This window comes from Leptidea sinapis, chromosome 13 (genome assembly GCF_905404315.1).
Source record: "Leptidea sinapis chromosome 13, ilLepSina1.1, whole genome shotgun sequence".
Taxonomy (NCBI): domain Eukaryota; kingdom Metazoa; phylum Arthropoda; class Insecta; order Lepidoptera; family Pieridae; genus Leptidea; species Leptidea sinapis.
The window spans coordinates 3,275,285-3,282,944 of NC_066277.1; positions in this window are offsets into that span (position 1 = coordinate 3,275,285).

The following is a 7,660-nucleotide window of genomic DNA, read 5'->3' on the forward strand; positions in this document are numbered from 1 at the left end:
GCATGAGGTTAACTAGACTGTGAAAAAGCATTGTAAACAACAGCGCCAAATACAGAGCCTGTCAGCAGACCTAGGGCAACTTAGCTTCTTCACCAATGGTTCCATTTATCATCGTGTTTATAACCTAGTAGTTCTGAACGGTAGTTTCTGAAGCACTGATTGATTTTACACCCCACTCCACCATGGCTTACACCACATTATGGTTTAAAGTTTCAAATGCCTTTTCGTATTCTAGAAAGAGATCTATTACATGATTTCCACTTGTACTACAATTACTTTTTCAACAATCTTATTTATCACTGATAATATTGCTATTGGCCTATAAATAGTATATTCATAATGGCTACCATTTCTAATTAATGCACTTTTTAATTTATTCGGATAAAGTCCACTTAAAACATTAAAATTTATAAAATGCGCTAGAACTGGACTAATATTTTAGTTTATAAATTATAAGTCTTTTACACTTATCTATACCAGGATATTTTTCATTGTTAACAATGACTTAAGTCTGTTGATTATTTTTATAAATATCCTTCGATGAGAGTTTAGTAAATCTGAAGTAATTTATTATTATTATTTATCAAAGATACAATGTAACATTACAGATTAAATCTAAAGCGTTACAAAGATATTATACTAAAGAAAAAACAAACAATGTAAATTATAAACTAGTTATCTTATTTTATAGAGCTTACAGGCATCAAACTCTCAAATCTTTTCTTACATTCTTTGACGAAACATTCCATCGAGCTGGCAAATAGATCACACTGTGGTGCTACCTCAAGTACAGAGTTTAGAAGACAGATGGCTCGTATTACAGGCGTGTGCTTATGCGCTTGAGTGCGTGCAGGTGGCTGCGCTAATAGTGCGTGTCGCCGCGCACGTACGTACGAGGTCGGTACAAAGAAACGCAACAAACGTTGTAATAAGTATACGCAGTCCACTCTGCCCCGAATTATTTTGAGAACAAACTTAGTAAGAGCTACGTACCTACGTAACTGCAGTGAATCAAAGCTCAGATGTCCTTGTAAAAAGAGTGTTGGGTACATAAATGGATAGTATCCATATTGCCTCTTAAACAAATGTCTAAGGAATTGTTTTTGGACTTGTTCGATCATTAAAGTATATTTGCTCTCATGTGGGTTCCAAACAACTGAGTTGCACTCGAGAATACTACGGACTAGCGCCGTATAAAGGATACGAAGTGCTTGGTTCGTTAAATGAGATGCATTACGTAGAACAAATCCAAGCCGTCGGTAAGCAGCCTCAACAATAGTCTCCACATGTGAGTGAAACGTGAGTTTAGGATCGAATACAACCCCAAGATCTCGTACTTCCTGTACTCGCATCACCGGCACATCACCAATTAAATAATTGAACTCTTGCACGGCGGAGGAGCGAGAGAATGACATGAATTCACATTTCAACAGGTTAAAAAACAGCTTATTATCAACACACTTGTAAACCCGATCTAAGTCGTTTTGTAGAGATAAGGAGTCCTCTGAGCTCTTTACTGCCTTGACCAACGTCAGATCATCAGCAAACAGTAACACCTAAGCATCCTGTATGACTTCTGGGAGATCATTTATGAATAGGATAAAGAGCAAAAGTCCTAAATTAGACCCTTGACTAATTCCAGAACGCGTTCTATAAGCATTAGATACAAACTCATCATATTTAACAAATTGTTCTCTTTGAGATAGGTAACTTGCAAAAAGCTTTAACAGTTTTGGCGAGAAACCCATCATCCCCAATTTGTGAATCATGACGTCGTTATCAACCCGATCGAACGCCTTCTGGAAGTCCAGGTAGATGACGTCCACTTGGTTGCCTTGCTCTAATTCCCATGATACAAGATCCACAAGGTGGAGAAGGTTTGAGCTTACTGATCGTCGTGGGAGAAACCCGTGCTGCGTCTCAGTAACGAAGGGAATACACTGCGGTAAGATTATGTCGTACAAGGCACTCTCAAAACATTTAGCTAAAGCTGAAAGAATTGCTATTGGCCGATAGTTTTCCACCGCAGTCTTGGATCCCGTTTTGAGAATAGGAGTAACTCGAGATTTCTTCTATACTGAGGGATAGTTACCTGTCTGTAAAACCAAATTAAAAATATAAGTGATTGGTTTAATCAAAATATCAACGCAACCACGAATTACATATGCTGGTATTCCATCAGGTCCTGGCGAAGAAGCAGCCTTAAGGTTTTTGATAGAAGTACGGACGTGAGACTCCGAGAAGCATTGTATATTCACGTGCCTTGCATGGGAGTACGAATTGGCATTGGTACTCTGCCAGTCTAAGCGCGGCTCTTGATCTACAAATACTGAACTGAAATGCTCCGCAAAAGCATTTGCACTATTGACTCCCTGATACTCCTTACCGGCTCGTGTGACTTTAATCTCCACACCACCTTTACTCCGCAAGGCGTTAACAAATGACCAGAACTGTTTTGGTTCTGTTAACAATTGTGTTGAAATTCTGTGTATATAGTTAGAGTATGCAGAGCTAATATCACTTTTTATTTTTCGTCGCAATTCTGAGAATATCCTATAAAAACATATATCACTAGTACTTTTCCATAATCTATAATAGAAAGCTTTCATTTTTATATCACAAATTATTGTGTTTGTGTAATAGACGGGATATACTCTATGACGTGCAGTTTTTCGCAATTTTTTCGGGACGGATTGATCCAATATTGCATAAAGGACTCCATAAAGAAACTGTAGAGCTGCGTCTGTATCTTTGATTTTGTAAAGTTCGTTGAAATCAGTATCCGTTAGCAAACTATAAAGTTGATCAAAGTCGCCTTTTGCGAAATTCCAGTCTAAATTGCTATCTATATTTGTAGGATCAATTAAAAGTACTTCACTCCTATATGGGTACTCTAATTCAATCATCAAGGGAGGATGGTGAGGGTCGATCTTAGTGATCACCTCCTGCAGGGTAGCTTCCCTCACTCGTACGGCCTTACCCATGTCAGCACTGGTGAGCACCACATCTAATATTCTCTCATTCATATTGGTAACGCTATTATACTGATAAAGATTACAAAGACTTAGAAAACAATGAAAATAATTATTTACATTAACACTTGCGCTGTACAGTTTCAAGTCTCCCAATATAATCACTTCACATCATGAAACCTTCGAGCAGATACGCTCCACACTTTTAAACCATTCAAAGTATATATCCTCACTAGTGCTTGGTGGCAAATAAATAACATTTATGTACATGTAACATTTATGTAATGTAGTTTGTACTGTGAATATCGTCGCGTTAGTCATTTTATATGTGTAAAAGTATAGCAATTTTTTCTATATATTTATATTTTTATAAGAAGAAAAAATACGAAGTTTTTTTTTAATAAAAAGTAAATAAATGAGCGTTTAATAGCCCATTTCTAAAGCCTTAAATTTAAGACAAATATTTATTAATAATAATGATCCATTAAGTATCTGTGAGTAACATGAACTGTAATTTTATTCTTCTCCCCTACTATACAATATTTTCGTTTCCGGCTTCAGAGCAGGTCAACGATTGAAAAAAAGAATGGTCTTCGAGAAGTAGCTCCACTCTTTTATAAACTTAATTGTACGCTTACTCGTACGCTTCCGTCCTCGTCGTCTACCTGAGGTAGTGTGAGTGCTATTTACACCAAGCTCTGAATAAGTGTCTTCAAAATTATATTAATTGGAAAACAAGTAATTTGTTTGTAAATCGCTTAACTCCATTACGTCAGCCCAGATCACATTACCGTCTTTATCGCAACACTTGTTTCTATAAGTGGTTTTAAATCGTAAACTTGAGACTGTTCTAATTCTTGGACACGTTTTTCTTCGCCAGTAAACTTTGAATCGAAAATAATGCTATAAATTTGATCAGAGGTATAAAACTTTATTTTTTAAATTTTTTTTCTTCGAGTGCATGCATGAAATCTCCTTCGTTTTAACTGTGACTAGTTTAAAAACGGATGGGTTATGGGAATACCTAAAAGTTTGACAGCATTTACATATAGGGCGAAAATATAAATATTTTTGTGCTGCCCATAACATCCATCCGAATATAATGGAAACTTTATCCCTTGGAGTGACGACGAGGAAAAAAATTACTCGTAGGCACACTGGTGTGACAAACTGGTGTGACCACGAGTCGGGAATGGAATTTTTGGCTTCAATCCTTTTTACATGCACATGCGGAGCCTATAGTTATTTCAGGTTTTTTTTTTAAATTGCTCCCTTCGAAAGCTTTACTAGAATTTTTTAAGACTTTATTTTTTACTACTGTGGTACTCACTTATATTCTGCTTGCGTTTCCTAGTTAGTATTTCTTCTTTCGATGTAGAGGGTTAATTTTCTAGATTAGGGTCATTACTATTGATATGTATGTTTTCAATATCAATTAATAAATTATGTACAACCTTAATTCTATCTCCATGATCACTTTCTACTGCCTCAATATGCGGACAACCGTTTGAAGTTCTACCAGCCAATATTGTGTCATTGTTACTTTCTGATCGCTCTTCCATTTTTAAAGTTTCATTTCTTTCCTCCCTACTTATTTGCCGTTGGACTTCGAACAGTGGAGTTGGACTGTTCTCATTGTCAATTACTTGCTACTTACTAGCTATGCATGCGAGCGATAATTTGAAGTACTTTCGGTCAATGTTACATTGTGATTAATTTCTGAAGTTTGACCTGGTTTCAATGTGACATCTACACGTTGTGGAGGAACCTCGAATATTAACGATAACTTTATTGAATTCATACACGAACAAAATAAATTATTATCTCGTTCACTTTCCAATAAGAAACCTTTTGTTAGTAAATCTAAACGATCATCACAAAAACACACTTGTATTCTTTGTAACAATAATAACAATTATACGTAGGTCATACTAAAAGTTATGCGTAACCTAAAAGAACAATTTTCGAAATACTCTCCTTTACATTTGAAACATTTTTTCATGCGATCGAATTTTTGATCGATCGAAATCCATTTTTTAAAACAGGATGTCCACAGATCTGAAATCATGTTTTCTACGTGCTAATTAAACGCTATCACTGCCTCTTCGGGATTGGTAAAAGTGAAACCTCTCATCAAATCTTAGAGTTTGGGTAAAATACATAAATCACAGCGTGCTAGGTCGGGGCTATGTGCAGGACGGTGACGAGTTGTACTTTTTCGGAAGCTGAAAATGACTTAGTTTTGTTGGCCGTGTGTGAAGAAGCGTTGTCATAATGTAGGAGAAAAATGGTAGAATACCACTCGCAATTAACAATCTTTTGATCTTCAAGTGGAACTGTGTAGATGGGACCCGTAGCTGAGAAAAAAAAATGCATTCATTTTTTTACCAACGTATCTCGCCTGCTTCAATTTTGTTGGCCTGTTCTCATTTTCAAAAACCCATTCACAAGATTGCTGTTTTTTTGGGTTCAAAACAATAAGTCCACGTTTCGTCTTCTGCGACAATGTCATAAACATCATTAGAATTTGACGTGAAGAGTAGTAGAAGTGGTCTTAATTCATTTGCATCTGTGAGCACCATTCCACTCGAGCCCGCTTCTGCTCCGCTGTTAGTTCATGAGGGATCCAACGACAACAAAGTTTCCGAACTTCCAATTCTTCGTGTAAAATTTTCTGAATTTGGCTCATACCAATCCCAAATAGTCGTCGAATTGTCTCATAGGTCATCCGCGGTTTTCTTTTCAATCAGCCGCTTAACAGTAGCCACATAATTTTTGTACGCCGCTTTTCACGAAATTCGCCATGTAAAGAAACCCGACCTCTCTGAAATTCAGCAAACCATCGCTACATAGTGCTCAAGCAAGATGCTTCTCTCCCAAAAGCATTTTAAAGACGAGCGGCACGGTGTTGCGGAGAGAGAAATAAACTTTAAAATCTTTTCCTCTTAATTACATTTACATTGCGTACGTAGAACTTTGATGTGTGATAAAAAAACAATTCACAATTGATTACCTGCATTTTTTTTATTATAACTAAGAAGGTTGCAACGTTTAAAAAATATAACATTCGAAATTCAAATAGTTCCGATTAGCTAGCTGTCCAAAACTTTTACCCCCTTATTCATAATGGTCTGCTAACTTAAAACAGCCGCTAAGCAGTGTTTTTTCTCATTCTGACTTAAGTCAATAGAAGAAGACAGAGTAAGAATTAGCAATGCATAAGTTAGCAGACTATTATGAATAAGGGGGTTAGTGTGCCCCATGTAATCTACTTTATTTTTGTCCGCTTTTTATAAAAATTACTCCACGCGAACATTATAACTTTGCTAAATCTAAATCGTATTGCAATAACTATAATAAACATACGTTAAATACGATGTTTATCAAATAAAACAGGTCGATACTGCTTTTCTATATTTCACCACTAATTATTACATTTTGATAATAAGACTTCGTGTGAGTATCGCTCATCGGCGCAATCGAAAACAGATATCAATCACGTAACGCCGTATGTACGTCATACGGTCGACAATCAACCTTCGCGCTCTTTTTGATGTTATCACATGATCTATGATCACAGAACAGAAAAAACTAGTAAAAGTGGCATCATGACTAATACTATGGAAAACGATGTCGCCAAACTCACACATTTATCTATCAACCCATTTATTCATAATGGTCCGCTAACTTTAAACAGCCGCTTAGGAGTGTTTTTCTCATTCTGACTTAGGTCAATAGAAGAAGACAGAGTGAGAATTAGCAATGCTTTAAGTTAGCAGACTATTATGAATAAGGGGGTAAATATGTAATACACACACTTAATTGATGCTTTATGATAGGCCTTTCGCGATCTCGAAAAGACTTTACATCAATTTCGAACTTAATACAATAACGCTAATCTCATATTCTTAAAGTGATTATGACAACCTCAGAACTTTTTCTTAAATTGCGAAAAATATCATATAAAAATTGAAGTAACCGGAACTCCATAGATTTGATTTTTGTCAAAATATCTAGTGTTGTTCGAAAACGAATAAACATATCGATAAGTTAGCGAAAACCAGAAATGATGTAGTCAGGGTTGATAAAGTATATTACCGATAAAGTACGTCGTAAGCTAAAATAATAATTGGCCAATATTTTTTCTTAGGTATAGTTTTATTTGAAAAGATGGACAATATTTAGCTCAATTCAAATAAAATCAAGACAGCATACACGAATAGTCTTGGAAAGTTACAATACCAATATTATGTTTACCAGGGAAGCAATACACGTTTAAAACATAGTTTTTTTTAATAGTATTCATCGTTTTTCTATATAAACACAGGGGCTAGTAAGACATGAGATTTTATAAACCGTACTGCTGCTAATGCGCGTGTGGAAAGAAAATTTCCAAAACATCAGCATCGAATTATTAATAAAAAGACAAGCTATATGTTCTAATAATTAATAATTTTGTTAGTATTTTGATATATTATATTTTATATTATGATGTACATATGCTGTAGTGATGGCAAACATTCCCAGAATTCATGACTTTCCATGAACATTTTACAATTCTATGACGTATTTCCTCTACTCCAAAATGTGATGAGTATTTTGGAGTTTACTCCTTAGGAATCGATTTTCATATAAGGTATGAGAAAAATATGGAGAGTAAATCCTACTCATCAAACGGCATAGTAACG